The following is a 17,589-nucleotide window of genomic DNA, read 5'->3' on the forward strand; positions in this document are numbered from 1 at the left end:
CTCTGGCGGGACTCAAACTGGGCATCACTGAGCAGGTTATTGCTGGTCAGCAGCTGCTTAATAGCACTGTTAGTGACACCTTCCATCACTTTACTAACAATAAAGAATAGATTGATAGGGCCAATTTGGCTGGGTTGGATTTATCCTGCTTTTTGTGTACAGGACACATCTGGGTAATTTTCCAACCTCTTCAAAAGAATCTATTCTGAATGATCTTTTATTTATTAAAATTCACCCTCAAGATCTTCGATACTTTTGGTATCCTTCATTAGGTTACATATTGCTATTTTCTGTATTTACTTTCAAAGTAAAATATTTGTTATCTTGTCAGGTTTGTGAGTAAAATTCAACCCAGGAGTGTAATATATATCTGTTTTGAGAAAATTACAAGTGACTATAAATCAAGAAAATAAATTTTAAAGTTATATTCATAACAATATCATTTGCAGATACATTGTGGCATTATGGCAATAAACAGCTAACAGTAATTGGAGCAAATTCTACTGCTGGAATATTTACAACTTATCCACATGAACATTTGAGCGCAGTCAATGGCATTTTTAATCAGGTAAGTAAGAAGAACTTCAATAGATTGCAAACATTTGATGCAAAAGGGACTGTAAACTTGTCTTAAGCTGGATTTTCACTCTTAAGGCAGGACGTTTGAGTTAGAAAAAACTCCAGATTCATCCCCTGACATCCTCCCCGCACAACCCCCCCAACCCCCACTCCCCCATTCCCCCCCACCCCCGCACACACAGTTCTGTGAAGCAGGTGCAGGATCAAGTCAGCCGTTGGTCCGGGAAGCTGCTCTGAAGCAGCATTAATTCTTGATGCAAGCTAGCTAGAAGGCTAGCGTCCATTCTCTTGGATTTCCTCCCAGTTGTATTAAAGGTCATTCAGTCCTTTAGCCCTCACCACTCACATTCCTAATCCCCTCACCCCCCCCAGCATGTACTATCCATATGCCCCTATACACCCCACACCACCTTCATGTCTCTTCCATGTGCTTCCTGCCTTTCCTTCCCCTGAGACTAACAGAAGACTAGCCAGACATGTCTTTCTCCAGATAGCCTCATTATGAATGTTTGGCTGAGTTTTACGATTCACTAATCAATTAGATCACATAGGTCTATTTAGACAGGTGGAAGGGGAATAATTGCTTTAATTGATTAGTGTTTTTATGAGATTATAATAAGTTTCTCTTTGTGTTTGTTTATTTGGATGAGGGAGGAGGTGTGCAGTAAGGTAAAGCTTCTCTTATTGATAGAAAAATGGCTCAATCTGATTGATACTTTTAAAGCATTTTGTTCAAAGCTGATTTCTGAATAAATCATTCTTTTAATGAGCATTTCAAGACTTGAGATTGCTATTCTTTATCTGTTGGCTCTTTATGTGGAGCATACTGGGAGAGAGATCATTAAGGTGGCTTAGGGAGAATGGAAGTTGCTTGGGTAAGACCTTTTAAAGATTACATATCTTTCAATAGCTTACTGCATTCAGACTATGTTTCACTGCTCCACTGAGGGGCTTGAAAAGCTAGCCTGAGTTCATGGAAATTGTGAAAGATCGGTAGGGGTTTGAGATCTTACTCCAGCAATGGAAATTAGATTACTTACAGTGTGGAAACAGGCCCTTCGGCCCAACAAGTCCATACCGACCCTCTGAAGAGCAACCCATTCCCCTACATTTACCCCTTCACCTAACACTATGGGCAATTTAGCATGGCTAATTCACCTAACCCGCACATTTTTGGACTGATTGGGATAATAGTCTCACTGCATATAACATTATCATTGGGAAAAGTTGCCAATTACACAAAATATTGCAATCAGTCATGTCTACAATTTTAAAGATAGCTAGAATCAGATCAACTCTTTGAAAATCCAGCCCTTTATATTTGATTATTTTATCAAACAGTTGAAGCCAAATTCCAATTATCAGATTTAATCTGAAATAAGATTATATCCAAACTGCAAGATTTTCTTTAAGCATTATAATTCTATGATCATTTTCAGTAAATATTACAATATGTGATGATATATTGCACCAGCATGTGCTATCAGGAAAATTAAAAGGCAAGATTTCCTACGCATCCCATTTCCTGACTCTGTGGAAAATGCTTCATGCTGTGCCTGCCTCCTCGTGTCCTGGTACTCAAGTCTCCCTGGTTGTAGATTGGAACAGAACTGTTTCACTCCATAAATAATGCTGTATTGTTCAGTCAGTGGATATCAGAGCTGTGAGGGCCTAGAGTTTAGACTATCTTTTGGCCCAGAAGCAGAAATTTCTATCCTCAGAAATGATTTAACTAGACAGTAAACACATGGGCTGGGCTTGCAGGTGGCACTGGGAGGAATGTCAGAGATATGCATGTCGAGTGGCGGGCACTCTGACCTTTGGGCCATCTTCCCGTATGTTAGGTACCTGTCCAGCAGCAGATTGAAGTGTCTGATTGAGTGTGCATTGGGTGGTGGATATGTTCGTCGTTGAGAGATGTGCTCCATTGCCTGGAGTGTTCTTGCTGGCTGCTGCTCTGAAGGTGTCCATGAGGCCTCTGACTCTCAGCTTCTGACTGGAGCAGCTAATAGCAGCCATTACTATTAATCTAAACACCTCTTAAGAAGATTTCATGGTAGAGCTGCTCTTATCCTACTGTGGCAGTGCCCATCTCTGTTGGCCTGTTGGCCTTCGATGGCTACTGACCTCTGATTGTTTCTGCTGCCTCAGGAACACAGCACCATCTTTAACTAGACTCCAAACATGGAGATAGCCTTTTCATTGGCTGCTCCCAGAGAGATCTCCCAAACAGGTACCTGGACTGGCAGAATGGGTTCAGGATCTGGAAATAGCTCAGACTCATGTTCATATCCTATTAGCGTAAGATTCCAATCCACATTATTGGTCTACACAGCTACATGCTCACAAACAGGGACATGTGGCTCTTCAAAGTTTATATCCATGATGTGGATGTGGGGACTAAATGTAATGGGCAGAATCTTCCCAGCTCTTGAACAATATGGGCTATGGCAGGAATATTAGGAAAATCGGGTGAGATGTCCAGCAAGGAGCTTATTGTCATTAAGAGCAAAACGTCACGTTTTCCAACCAAGAATTAAGGACAGCCTTCAATAACAGTTCAGGGGCTTGGGCACAGTCAGTTGACTGTTCAGGGCAGTCACTGTCAGGAAGTTTAGATATTAAAGGTATCAAGAGATATGGGATAGTGTGGGAAAATGACATTGAGGTAGAAGATCAGCCATGATCTAGTTGAATACCGGGCAGATTTGTCTATTTCCCATGTTTCAATGACATATACAGAAGAAGAAGAAATGGCAGTTATTCTTTGATTTCCTGTTTCCTCCCTCACTCAATGATTTCTTCTGTACTTCGTTTGACTGCTAGCAAACTCTGAAAACATATTAAACTCTGTGTGAATTTGTGGGTGGGAGAGTGGGTGCATCTCTGTGTGTGTGTACATACATGTGGGTAAAATATTCACTCTTCCATTCAATTTTGAATTCTTTAACTTGTGGCAAAAATGAATTTAGCTGCTGCAGACTCATCAACTGCTGCACAAGCAGGCTAGTTTCTGAAAATGTATCTTTGAATCTAGATGGCATTTCCACGTCATCTGACAGACAGCTTGGTAAGCTTTAAGCCTAATAGAACATAGAACATATAACAGTACAGCACAGAACAGGCCCTTCAGCCCACGATGTTGTGCCGACCATTGATCCTCATGTGAGGTAAACCTAATGTACGAACCCTCAAATTTCTGTGACCATATGCATGTCCAGCAGTCTCTTAAATATCCCCAATGACCTCGCTTCCACAACTGCTGCTGGCAACGCATTCCATGCTCCCACAACTCTCTGCGTAAAGAACCTGCCTCTGACATCCCCTCTATACGTTCCGCCAAACAGCTTAAAACTATGACCCCTCATGTTAACAATTTCTGCCCTGGAAAAAGTCTCTGGCTATCAACTCTATCTATGCCTCTCATTATCTTGTACACCTCAATTAGTTCCCCCCTCTTCCTTCTTTTTTCCAATGAAAAAGTCCGAGCTCAGTCTCTTTGTAAGATAAGCCCTCCATTCCAGGCAGCATCCTGGTAAACCTCCTCTGAACCCTCTCCAAAGTATCCACATGTTTCCTATAATAGGGCGACCAGAACTGGACACAGTATTCCAAGTGCGGTCTAACCAAAGTTTTATAGAGCTGCAACAAGATCTCACGGCTCTTAAACTCAATCCCCCTGTTAATGAAAGCCAAAACACCATATGCTTTCTTAACAACCCTGTCCACTTGGGTGGCAAATTTAAGGGAACTATGTACCTGCACACCAAGATCTGATGAGTCTACAGCAGCTAAATTCATTTTTGCCACAAGTTAAAGAATTCAAAATTGAATGGAAGAGTGAATATTTTACCCACATGTATGTACACACACAAAGATGCACCCACTCTCTCACACACAAATTCACACAGAGTTTAATATGTTTTCAGAGTTTGCTAGCAGTCAAACGAAGTACAGAAGAAACCATTGAGTGAGGAACAAACAGGAAACCTGCACACCTGCACTTGCTGTTCCTCCACACTGCCAAGAATCCTGTCTTTAATCCTGTACTCATCTTTCAAGTTTGACCTTCCAAAATGCATCACTTCGCATTTATCCAGGTTGAACTCCATCTGCCACCTCTCAGCCCATCACTGCATCCTATCAATGTCATGCTGCAGCCTACAAGAAAGCTGCCTTCTTTCTTTTGACGAGAAGCTCCTCCGCTCTCGTCATCCAAGGTTCCTTTATCTTACCCCTTCTTGCCTGTCTCAGAGGAACACATTTATGCATCACTCGCAACAAATGTGCAGGTATTAGGTTTTTGTCAGATTTGCTTTAGAAACTCAGCAGAATGAATCACAATGTAGACATCTTCTAGGGTAGTAACTTAAGTAGAAATATGCTGTAGATTTGACATGCAAATTAACTACAGTAAAGTTATGATGTTTAAATTTGGTTGATTTCTCTTTTTCTAAATACAGGCAATTGGGACTGCAGCACTTATACTTTGTATCCTTATCATTGTGGATCCATTGAATGATGCTATTCCAACAGGACTAGAAGCTTTTACAATTGGCTTTGTGGTTTTGCTAATTGGCTGGTCAATGGGTTCCAATTCTCAGTACTCATTAAATCCTGCCAGAGATATTGGACCTCGCCTGTTTACTGCAATTGCTGGTTGGGGAACTGAAGCTTTCACGTATGTTTTGTTGTAATTTCTTATTAATTCTTTTTAAATTAGAGTGACTATATTTCAACTAGATTCATATTAACTATTAAACCATAAATGAATTCTTTTAGAAAATGGAGTACTAACTATTGTAATGAGGGTAGCTAATGTACATCTCGATGACTGCTGCTGGTATCACGCTGTATGTGTTAGCTGGACTTTATCACCATCCTCCTTTTAAGTTGAAATTTACAACACTTGCTTTCTCTAGTATGGAAGAAGAAAACCATTAAACATTCTAATAAAAGGCTTTAGTCCTAAGCAGGATGTAGTTTATTGCATGATTGCTATGAAGTACAAATTACTAGATATTGGTAGTCTGTGAGGAAGCCTAGATCAGCAGTCTGTCTCCTTCGAGATGCTGAGCTGTTTACCTTTCCCCACTCAAATCCTTTCACACATTGGGTGAAACGGAATGCTGCCTTCACCAGTAACCAATCCAGATCATAAATTTATATAACATTTCCCCTCGAGACTTTTTCCATATAATTAATATTTATATATTGACGTATATAATTATGTTTACCACTGCCCTATAATATGCTAGATCTCTGACTTTACAATTTAGGTGGTCTAGAAGTTTCATTATTCTTCTAGAATGCATCTCTTTGAACTTGGAAGATTGTTAGGTCTTTGACTTGAGGACTTTGGACTTTGAATCAGTTTGGGACTCTATGAGATATCTCTCTCTCTCTCTCTCTCTCCATTGGACATCTTTATATCTTTTGGATATTGTTTATTGAGTACGTTGTTCTTGCTGTACCAAGAAACTGGTCCATTACTTTAACTGAAGGACCCTTAATCTCCTGAAATTCCTTAGCCGAGGAGCTGTTTTCTGCTGTCACAGGTAATTATCTCATAATATCATCTGGTGGACCTTTAATTTCATGAACGTCCTTTGTGGGAGACAATTGTTCTGTTGAAATCCTGAGCCAGGAAACTTCTTTTTAACAATATCCTGAATTCTGAACCAGGCAATTTCTTCTTGACCATGTCTTGAATCTGCTCAGTCATGTATTTGAGGATTGCTTCTTACTTAACACAATCTTCCTCCCTGATGATTCATCTTTTGAAAATGAACAAACCGAAATATTCTTCTTATGTTGCCCCATCATCTGACTTCAAGTTTGAATGTGCCATGATAATTTATTTATCGTGCTGTGGCAGAAAAGCCTCAGTTAGCAATTCCTCAATCGGCTGTAAAGGTCATGCTGCTCTTTATCTTTCTCATAATTTACATCTTCTCATGAACTATGCTGACTTTTGCCATTTGATCTCTCTTCAATATTGACAGAAGTAGAAACATTAGAAATGTTTCTGTCAACCCTGTGGAGTCACACATTTACATCCTGTTGACAGTATAAAACAATTCTCTTATGCCAACATTGGTAATCTGTGCAGAGGTTTTCTTCTTTTAGGGTTCTACCGTCAGCCTAGGAATCCAGACAACAACCTGGCATATTGGGCGGCACGGTGGCTCAGTGGTTAGCACTGCTGCCTCACAGCACCAGGGTCCCAGGTTTGATTCCAGCCTTGGGTGACTGCCTGTGTGGTGTTTGCACACTCTCCCTGTGTCTGACTGGGTTTCCTCCCACAGTCCAAAGATGTGTAGGTCAGGTGAATTGGCCATGCTAAATTGCACATAGTGTTAGGTGCATTAGGCAGAGGGAAATGGGTCTGGGTGGGTTACTCTCTGGAGGGTCGGTGTGGACTGGTTGGGCCGAAGGGCCTGTTTCCACACTGTAGGTAATCTAACCTAGGTAATCTAATCTAATCTAATAACCATACTCTCAGAATTGTACCATGCATGACAACAACAACATCATTCCTGGCTATGTTCTATCCTATCCCAGCTTCACCACAGGACCACCAGTGTTGGTGGCACAGTGGCACACAGTCAGGAGGGAGTTGTCCTGGGACTCCTCAACATTGATTAAGTACCAATTAAATCTGTTTGCATCAAGTCGGAAATGGCCCAGGAAACCTCCTACTGATTACTGCCAACTGCAGCCCTCTTTGCAGATGGATCAATACTCTAAGTTCAATGCCACTTCTGAAGAAACATTGAAGATAACAAGAACACTGAATGTATTCTGCATTAGGGGCTTCAACATCCATCACCAACAGTGACTCAGTAGCAACATTCCTGACCAATATGGCCAAGTTCTAAAGAACATTGCTGTTACACTAGGCCTATGGTAGGTACTGGGGGAGACAATAAGACCAAAAATTATGCTTAGACATCATTGGCAGAAATAAGCACCACACTATAATTGTGGAGACATATTCCTACATATTAAGGATTCTCTCCATCATGCTGTGTGGCATTATTGCCATGGTAATTGGGATAGTTTTTGAATAGATCTACCAACTCAAAACTGGGCATTCATGAGGTGCTATAGGCTATCAGTAACAGCAGAATTATATTCAACCAGAATCTGTTACCTCATGCCTAACATACCCCCTACTCGACCATTGAAATCAAATCAGGAGATCAACCTTAATTCACATCCTGTGTGCAGTTTTGGTGTCTTTATCTCAGGAAAGACATTATTGCCAGAGAAGAGTATAATGATAGTTCACCAGTTTGTTCCCAGGATAATGGGATTGTCATCTGAAGGGAGATTGGGCAGATCAGGCCTGAATTATCTAGAGTTTCAAAGGATCAGATGCGATCTCATTGAAACCTGCAAAACACTTTAAGTGATAGACAGAGTAAAAGCAGATAAGATGTTTCCCTGGCTAGGGAGTCTAGAATGAGGGGGCACAATTTAAAAGTTAGGAAGATCTCATTTAAATTGGGATGAAGAGAATATTTTATTACTTCGAGGGTTGTAAATCTTTGGCATCCTCTGCCCCACAGTGCTATAGAAACTCAGTCTTTCAGTATGTTTAAAGTAGAGATTGATACATTTCTGATTACCAATGCCATAAGATGTTATGGGGATAGTTTGGTTAAAACACATTGACGTGTTCAATCAGCTATGATCATATTAAATGGCAGAGACAGTAGTGACTGATTTTGCTCAGTGTTAGTAGTTAGAGTTAGAAGGTGCTGGAGAAGTTGCCTTGGTGAGTTGTTGCCGTGTGTTTTGTAGTTTGTACCTACTGAAACTGCATTGAGCTGATGCGAACATCTAGTGGAAGGTTGCAAATTGAATGATAATTATCTTGAATGATGCTGAGCTTTTTTGAATTTTATTTTGAATGAACTCATCTAGGTAAATATTCTGTTTCATTTATGGCTTTTAAAAGTCATGGGCTGTAGGTGTCTCTGGTTAGGTCAGCTTTTGTTGCACATCCCTAAGTGCCCAGAGGGCAGTTGAGACTCAAACACATATGGGTCTGGAGTCAAATGTCAGCCAGACCAGGTTCGAGTGACAGTTTCCTTCCCTAGAGGAAATTAGTGACCAGATGGTTTCATAGTTGTCACTAGACATTTAATTCTAGATTTTTATGAATTTAAATTCCACATCTGCTGCAGTGGGATTTGAATCCAAGCCCCTGGAACATTACTTACATCTCTAGATGGATAGTCTAATAATAATACCACCAAGGGTCATTCTGTTATAATATGTGTTAATCAATCCGAATTCACTGTATGTGATTGATGAAATGGGGACATTGTTTCTACAGCGTGAACTTTTAAAATGTGTGTTGGCTGTAAGGCAACATTTTAAGCGCTGTTTCTAAAGTGTGATTTCTCTATCACGTGGGGTTGCATGAGGATGAAGAACTGACAGTAGGTCACCATCTTACCCCAGCTTGATCCTTGTAAATGATGGTGGTGTCTACTGATGGGCCACTTGTCAAAGAGTTCTGCCTGCTCTTTTGTCACATTGTTGATATACTAGAAATGTTTGGACAATATAATGGCTGAAATGATTCTTTTTTAAATATGCTGCAGCCTTCTAATAACGATTCCTCATTTTGTTTTATTGATTGCCTGTTATCATGTCTCTTTATTTTTTACAGTGCTGGCAATTATTGGTTTTGGATCCCAGTTGCCAGTCCAATCATTGGTGCTATATTTGGTGTTCTCCTGTACAAGTTCATTGTTGGATTGCGTGCTGAAGCAAGAACCAGCTGCCCATCCAATGCAGAACAAAATATAAAGTTAATGAACCAAAAACCAAAGAGGAGGCTCTGATGATTTGAAAACAACTGGATTAAAATTCTCTAAAGAATTTCTATTTTAAATGACCATCAGTATGTTCACCACCTCATTCTACTAATCCAACACAATTTAATCCCTTTGAAAATAGCATTACTTCTCACATTTCGAAATACTTTCTATCATTTTATTATCTGTAAAATCAATTTTTCATTAATTTCTAATGCCAGATGATACATAAAAACGATGTAAGCTGATGTGTATTTTCATGATTTTTAATGTTTCCCAAACTTGTAGAACAATTGTAATCCTATTTGTATGTTTAGTATTGAATTAAATAAACTTGACTTCAAAGGGTTAATGATATAGTTCATGAAAATTAGATACTCCAATCACATATAAGAATCCTAAACTGGGGGGAATAACTGTCTAAGTTTGATTTGATTAATAGTCTTAACACTAAGCTGGTAAATGAATGGTGCGATTCAGTTAGAAAACAATTCAAAATATTTTTAAAAAGGTACATTCCATTAAAAACAAAAGCTTAGCAAGAAAATGTGACCCACAGCAAATTCTTCTTTGTTAAGGATGATGCAAAGTATTAACTTACCATCTCAGTCATGTTGTTTACCTCCATTTGCAAATCCTGTTTTTGATCTCAAATTCACCCGCCTCTTCTTAGTCTTTTTTTGGATTCATTTTTATATTAGTGAACAGTCTGTCCTCAAACTTTTGCCTGTATCTCTCTGCTATGAGAAAAATGTTTCCAAATATCTCTCCATGTCTCTCTATTTTACTAATACTCCACCTTGATTACTGTTCTGAAGTCCTTCTATTCACTCTTATTCCCCCGCCTGATCCTCTCAACATATAATCATGTGTCAAGATGATGTTCATTTACTGCATAATTCCCACCATTAACAGAATTGATAAAGGTTGAAAATGGGATTTTGAAGCTTAATCCACTCAAATGATCAAGAATAGGGTTAAATTATCACAAGAATTTACAGTAAGAATAGCAGCACAGCAAGAAAATCTGACAAATCAAGCAATTATTTCTACTGCCTTTGAAAGAATACCTACACTATTTATACATCTGCTAAATTCATGTCTTAACTGCACTTCATATTCAATCCCTCACATTCCTTTTGAATTCCACGGTGAATGAGAAATCTTAAGGATAGTATTAGATCCAACGAGGAGTCATATAAAAGTACTCAAAACATAACAAACTTGTGGAGCTACGAACAGTTCAGAATTTAGCAAAACAGAACTAAGAGGTTGATTATGAGAGGTAAATTAGGGTATGACAGTAAACTTGCAAGGATTATAAAAATGGACTTTAAGATCTTCGATAAATATATAGAAAAAAAGAACAGGGTGAAATGGGAAAATTGATAATGGGGAAGAAGAAATCAATAGAGCAATTAAACAATTACTTTAGTTATTTCTTCACCAAAAAAGACACAAATAACTTCCCAGAAATGTTGGGTAAACATGGCTGTTTTGGGAAGAATGAATTGAGGGAGGTTAGCTTTAGTAAAAAACATGCTAGAGATATTAATTGGAGTGAAAGTTGATAAATCCCCTTGGCTGGCTAATCCACATCCCAGAATAATAAAAGTGGCAGCCATGGAAATCATTGATGCATTGGTTATCAACTTCCAACTTTCTGCAGAGTCTGGAACAGTCCAGCAGACTGGAGAGTGATCCATTTCTTGAAAAGGAGGAGGAGGAGTAAAACAGGAATTTAAGGACATGAGTAGGGAAATTGCAGAATTTATCAGACTGGAAAATGCAAAAGAAAGCAACATAGATTTATGAATAGGAAACTTTATTAAACTTTTGAGACTTTATTTGTTTTTTATCCTTTCAAGAGCTGTGGACATTGCTGGCTAGACCAGCATTTAATGTTCATCCCTAATGAACCATGAGAAGGTGATGGTGAGTTGCTTTCTTAACTGCTATAGTCCATGAGCTGTAAGTAGACTCACATTGCCCTTAGGGAGGGAATTTGACCCAGTGACAGTGAAGGAATGGTGATATATTTCTAAGTCAGAATGGTTAGTGACTTGGAAGTGAACTTTAGGAGGTGGTATTTGCATATACCTGCTACCCTTGTCTTTTTTTATGTTTAGAAGATTTTGTCTAAGGATCTTTGGTGAATTTGTGCAGTGCATCTTGTAGATGGTATAGAATGCTGTGACTGAGCATTGGTGATGTTTGAAAATGTGCTGCCATTCAAATAGTATACTTGGTCCTGGATGATGTCAAGCTTCTTGAACAGGCTTCTTGTTCGAGTTGCATTCATCAGGGCAAGTGAGGAGTATTTCATCACACTCTTGACTTGTGTCTTGTAGATGGTGAATAGGCTTTGGGAAGTCAGAAGGTGAGTTAACTCACTACTGTGTTCCTAGTCCTGACTTGCTTTTGTAGAGATAGTATTTATATTGATTGATCATTGTTGTCACTTATACTGAGATACAATGAAAAGTTTTTTGTGTGCTATGCAAGCAGATCGTACCATACAAAAGGGTAGCAGAACAGAATACAGAATACAATATTAAAGCTGCTGAGAAGGAGCAGAGAGAGAGATCAGAATTAGCATTTGATAGGTCCATTCAAAAGTCTGATAATGTCAGGAAAGAAGCTGTTCTTGAATCTATTTGTATGTGTATTTAAAGTTTAATATCTTCTGCTGATGGAAGTGGGTGGAAGAAAGGTCAGTTATATGGCCAGCTTAGTTCAGTTTCTGGCCAATGCTAACCCATTGATAGTGAGGGATTCAATGATGGTAATGCTATTGAATGTCAAGATGCAGTGGTTCAATACTGTCTTGTTGGAGATGGTCATTTATGGTAGATGGCATTTTGGTGGTGTGAATATTACTTGCTACTTGTCAGCGCAAGCCTGCATACTGCTCAGGTCTTGTCACACTTGAACACGGACTGCTTCAGTATCTGAGGAGTCACAAATGGTGCAAACTGGTAAATGAATGGTGCGATTCAGATAAAAATTACACGTTTATGGAATGATTTAAAAGAGGAGGGAAACGTAGAAGTGGAGAGGTTTAGGGATGGAGTTTTATTGGGCTTGGACAGTAGTAAGCTGAGGGTCCCCACAATTAAAATTGGGATTTTTCAAAAGACCAGAATTAGATGAATGCATAAGTTGTAGACAATTGTGCAGCCGTTGGAAATTCTCAGTAGGGACATACTGGCAGGAGGTGGTGTAGTGATAATGGCCCTCAGCTAGTAATTGTGAACTTCAGGCTAGCATTTTGGCCCCTTTGTGGCACAGTGATAGTGTTCCTCCCCATAGACTAAGAGACCCAGATTCATGTCCTACCTGCTCCAGAGATACGTAATAATATCTCTGAAAGGATTGCTTAATAGGTTAAATAAAAATAAAAATAAATGATGCCATTGATGGTTTACATTGCTGTTAATGGTGTAAATTTATAATTAGGGTTTAAGGTGACAGGGGAAAGATTTAAAAGGGAACTGACCAACAACATTTTCATGCAGAAGGTGGTGTGTGTATGAAATGAGCTTCCAGAGGAGGTGGCAGAAGCAGATATAATTGTAATATTTAAAAGGCATCTGATGCGTCTATGTATAAGAAGGGTTTAGAGGGATATGGGCCAAATGCTGGCAAATGGGACTAGTTTAGGATATCTGGTCGGCATGGACCATTGTACCAAAGGGTCTGTGCTGTACATCTCAATGAATCTATGACTACATAGATGATTTACTGCTGGTGGTTTATAGTTAAAGGATTGTTTGTGATAACATTTCCAAATATAAAAAGAAGAATGAGGTCATTGAATAATTTGTAAAACAAGGGTGTGAAAGTTAAAAGGCCAGCATTACTTAATCAGGGGTGAATGTTCATTATCGAAAACAAAAATGACGAATGATTGAGACATTGTGCGAGTTAGGACCTGTGCAGTACAGAGAAAGCATCACAGAAAATTATAAGTATCCAATTTATGATTTCTACCCATTAGTGAATTGGTAATGATGCTGTGCACACTCTTGACTTTCTTTGACATAGACTCATAGAGTCATAGAAATATACAGTATGGAAACAGACCTAGTGGTCCATGCCAGCCAGATATCATACATTAATCTAGTCCCTTTTGCCAGCACTTGGCTCATATCTCCCTAAACCCTTCCTATTCATATACACATCCAGTTGTCTTTTAAATGTTGTAATTGTACCAACCTCCACCATTTCCTCTGGCAGCTCATTCCATACGTGCAACACCCTCTGCATGAAAATGTTGCCCCTAGGTCTCTCTTATGTCTTTCCCCTCTCACCCTAAACCTCTGGTTCTGGACTCCCCAACCTCAGAGAAAAGGCCTTGTCTATTTACCCTATCCGTGCCTCTCATGATTTTGTAAACCTCTATACAATCAACTATCAGTCTCGGACGCTCCAGGGAAAACAGCCCCAGCCTATTCAGCCTCTCCCTATAACACAAACTCTCTAACCCTGGCAACATCCTTGTAAATCTTTTCTGAACCTTTTCACAACATCCTTCCGATAGGAGGGAGACCAGAATTCCACACAGTATTCCAAAAGTGGCTTAACCAATGTCGTGTATAGCAAAAACATGACCTCCAAGCTCCTTTACTCAGTACTCTGACCAATAAAGGAAAGCATACCAAACACTTTCTTCACTATTCTATCTACCTGAGACTCAACTTTCAAGGAGCTATGAACTGGCACTCCAAGGTCTCTTCATTCAGCATCACTTCCCAGGACATTGCCATTAAGTGTATACATCATGCACTGATTTGCCCTTCCAAAAAGCAGCACCTCACATTTATCTAAATTAAATTCCATCTGCCACTCCTCAAACCACTGGCCCATCTGATCAAAATCTCATTATACTCTGAGGAAACCTTCTTCACTGGTGACTGCACCATTAATTTTGGTGTCATCTGCAAACTTACTAACTATACATCCTATGTCCACATCCAAATCATTTATATAAATGGCGAAAAGCAGTGGACGCAGCACAGATCTTTTTGACACACCACTGGTCACAGGCCTCCAGTCTGAAGAGCAATCCTCCACCATGACCCTCTGTCTTCTACCTTCGAACCAGTTCTGTATCCAAGTGGCTAGTTCTTTCTGTATTCCATGTGCTCAAACCTTGCTAACCAGTCTATCATGATGAACCTTGTCGTACGCCTTACTGAAGTCTATATCGATCACGTCCACCACTCTGTCCTCATCAGCCCTCTTCGTTACTTCTTCAAAAAATTCAATCAAGTTTGTGAGACATGATTTCCCATACACAAAGCCATGTTGACTATTCCTAATCAGTCGCTGGCCTCAATGTGCTCCCCCACTGACACTTCAGTAATTTGCCCTCCCTTATTTCCCAACAGTAGGTCAAGTTTTGCACCTTCCCTAGTAGGTACTTCCACATACTGAGTCAGAAAATTTTCTTGTACACACTTAACAAATTCCACTCCATCTAAATCTTTGACATGTTTCCAGAAGAGTGATGCTTGTGGAAACGTATTCCAATATTTCTTCTACCTCCTTGAACAAGACAATAATATAACCTAGAGTCCTTCAGGAGGATCAAAGAGGTAAATGGCAGAAAGATGCATGATGACATCATCCCTAAGCTCTTGGCTATGGTGTCTCATTTACTTTGTACAGGGGTGGGTGGGAGTTAGTGGGAGAGGAAGGATAGGTGGGTCCCGTAGTGAAAGTTGAGCATAAATGAAGCAGGGACAGAAGGAGGCACGAACTGGAAAGAATCCTCTTGATTTGCAGACTAGGAGTTTTACTGGAGAGTTCCTTTAGCTGTTAGGCAATGGGAGTTTTGAATGATCTATGGAGGGTTGAGTGTGGGCCACTAGCCAAGAATGCATTGTAACAGTCAGGTCTAGAGAGAACAGAATGGATAAAGGTTCCAGCAGCAATTAGGGGAGGTATTAGTGCAGTGTTAATGTCACTGGACCAGTAATCCATATCCCCAAGCTAATGATCTGGGGACAAAGGTTTAATTCCCGCTTTGTGATATGATGAAATTTAAATAGAATAAAAATATCCAGAATTAAAAGCTAGTCTAAAGGTGGCTATATATCCTTTGCCGATTATTGTGAAATACTATCTGATTCACTGATGTCATTTCTTTGATTTGATTTAGTGTTGTCACATGTACCTAGGTACAGTGAAAAGTTTTGTTTTACACGTAGATCATACCATACAAAGATCATAGGGTGACTGAAATAGGAGTACACAGTTAGGGCTGCAAAGAAGGTGCACAATAAGCAAGATCAACATTAGATTTGAAATTTGAGAGGTCCATTTAGATGTCTAATAACAGCGGGAAAGAAGCTGTTCTTGAACCTGTTGGTACGCATGTTTCAGCTTTTGTATCTTCTGCCTGATGGAAGAGGTTGGAAGAGATTATAACCACGGTGGGATGGTTCTTTGATGATGTTGGCTGCCTTTCTGAGGCAATGAGAAGTGTAGATGGAGTCCATGGATGGAATTGGTCTGGCCTCCATGTGACTCCAGGCACATAACCCTGTGCCCTCATAAATGTCCTCTGAAATGCTCCTGCTAAACCACTCAGTTCAATTACCAGGTAGGGATGGGCAATAAACACTCACCTAGCCAGTGTGCTCACATTCCATGAACAAATTAGAAAAAACCCCAGCTGAAGTGAACATTCGGATGATGCTATGGAAGTGGAAGTCGCAATATTTGATAGTAATGGTTTAATCTGTCGTCTTTTCTGCTCATCCAGTACCAGTCAATTTGAAGATTGTGGAAAGGTCAAGAGAGCTGGTGGTGAGGCAGGCATTGGTATCATCAGCCTACTTTTGGAATTTCAAACTTGTGACTGGAAGATGTTTCCAAGGAGCCAATCTATGTTAGTGAACATGGGAGTAATGAGCAATTGGGAATTGGTGTGATTTATCATACAGACAAAATTTGGATGAGCTGAATTTATGCAAAATGAATGACAGAAGCTAGCTAGTAAAACATGAAAATGTCTGAGGATGATTAAGGTATGAATGGGGATGTCAGCCACAGATGAATTGAGGGACATCAGAAGATGAGCAACATCCAGATGTTGGAAATAGCCTGGCTTGTTGATGGAGAAGAAACAGGGTCAAAAATTTGGGGTTAAGCAGGATATCAAGGTTGTGAACAGTTGGTTTAACCTCAGCAAATAGTTAGGTAAGAGATGATGGTTAGGTATTGAAATTTGTGGCATAGACTCCAGGAAATAGCTTCATTTCCCCAATAGTTAATTGAATCTGGTCATCAAATACTGGATGTAAGAGACGCATGAATACGAGATTTGCATTGAAGAAATTTTTAATTGTTTTGTGAAATAACTCCATGAAGGCTGACATTCCGTTACTAAGTCACCCTTTATTTGCACGTGCATTGTACATGACACTGACCCAAATAGTTTGGAGCCGGCTCCGAGAGTTAACAGAATCCCTGACCTTCCTGTTTATTTTTTTTTTTTTTTTTTTTTTTAGTGGCCTGTGACCAGCAGTGCCTTTCCCATCAAAGGGCAGTGCTGTGTGAATCCCTATTTATATTTTTTTTTTCTTTTTTTTCTTTTTTCTTTTTTTTTCGCGGAAGAGGGGCAGGCAGTCATGCTCCTGTTCTTTTTTTTTTTTTTATTTTATCCCCAGCACCCATGGTGTGTGTGTGCAGGTGTGAGACACAGTGAAAGACACAAAGTGCACCAATCTTTTATTCAATTTCCACCACCAGGAAGATAGGAAAACACCCGGGTGGCCAGTGACAAACACTGCCCTTCACAGCAAGGGACAGTGCTACCTTCCTGTTTATATCAATCAGACAGGGCTCCCTGATTGGACCAGGTTAGCAATGCCAATCAGGGAACTTATATACAATGTGGTCTGCCTGGCTGACATTGTTGCAGTTCCTCCTAATCTCAGTTCTGAGACATAGGCCCATTCTTTCTCCTGTAGCATTTTCGGTTCCTGTGACACTGCCTCGGGTACTGGCGGACCACACCCAGACTCTTGAACCTGGAACATCTCGCAAAAAATTCTTGTTCTTTAGGTGATCACAGTGTCAAGACTATGATACCTGCCGTCTCTTCCTCAGAGTCTTCTTTGATGCTAAATGGATGGGAAGAATCTCCAGTTTCTGACAGCCTTGC

General features: G+C 39.9%; 1 pseudogene across 1 annotated transcript in view; it reads left to right on the forward strand.

The window, feature by feature from the left end:
* LOC122547158 (aquaporin-3-like) overlaps positions 1 to 9,784 on the forward strand; it is a 30,841-nt pseudogene extending 21,057 nt beyond the window's left edge. The window contains exons 4-6 of the transcript XR_015757928.1: positions 450 to 568; positions 5,043 to 5,260; positions 9,266 to 9,784. The product of XR_015757928.1 is annotated as an aquaporin-3-like (transcript). The remainder of the gene's footprint in view (positions 1 to 449; positions 569 to 5,042; positions 5,261 to 9,265) is intronic.
* Positions 9,785 to 17,589: the final 7,805 nt, after the last annotated feature.

The sequence above is a fragment of the Chiloscyllium plagiosum genome, unplaced genomic scaffold, assembly GCF_037043375.1.
Source record: "Chiloscyllium plagiosum isolate Xiang-an unplaced genomic scaffold, Cpla_swu_hap1 HiC_scaffold_1, whole genome shotgun sequence".
Classification (NCBI taxonomy): Eukaryota; Metazoa; Chordata; class Chondrichthyes; order Orectolobiformes; family Hemiscylliidae; genus Chiloscyllium; species Chiloscyllium plagiosum.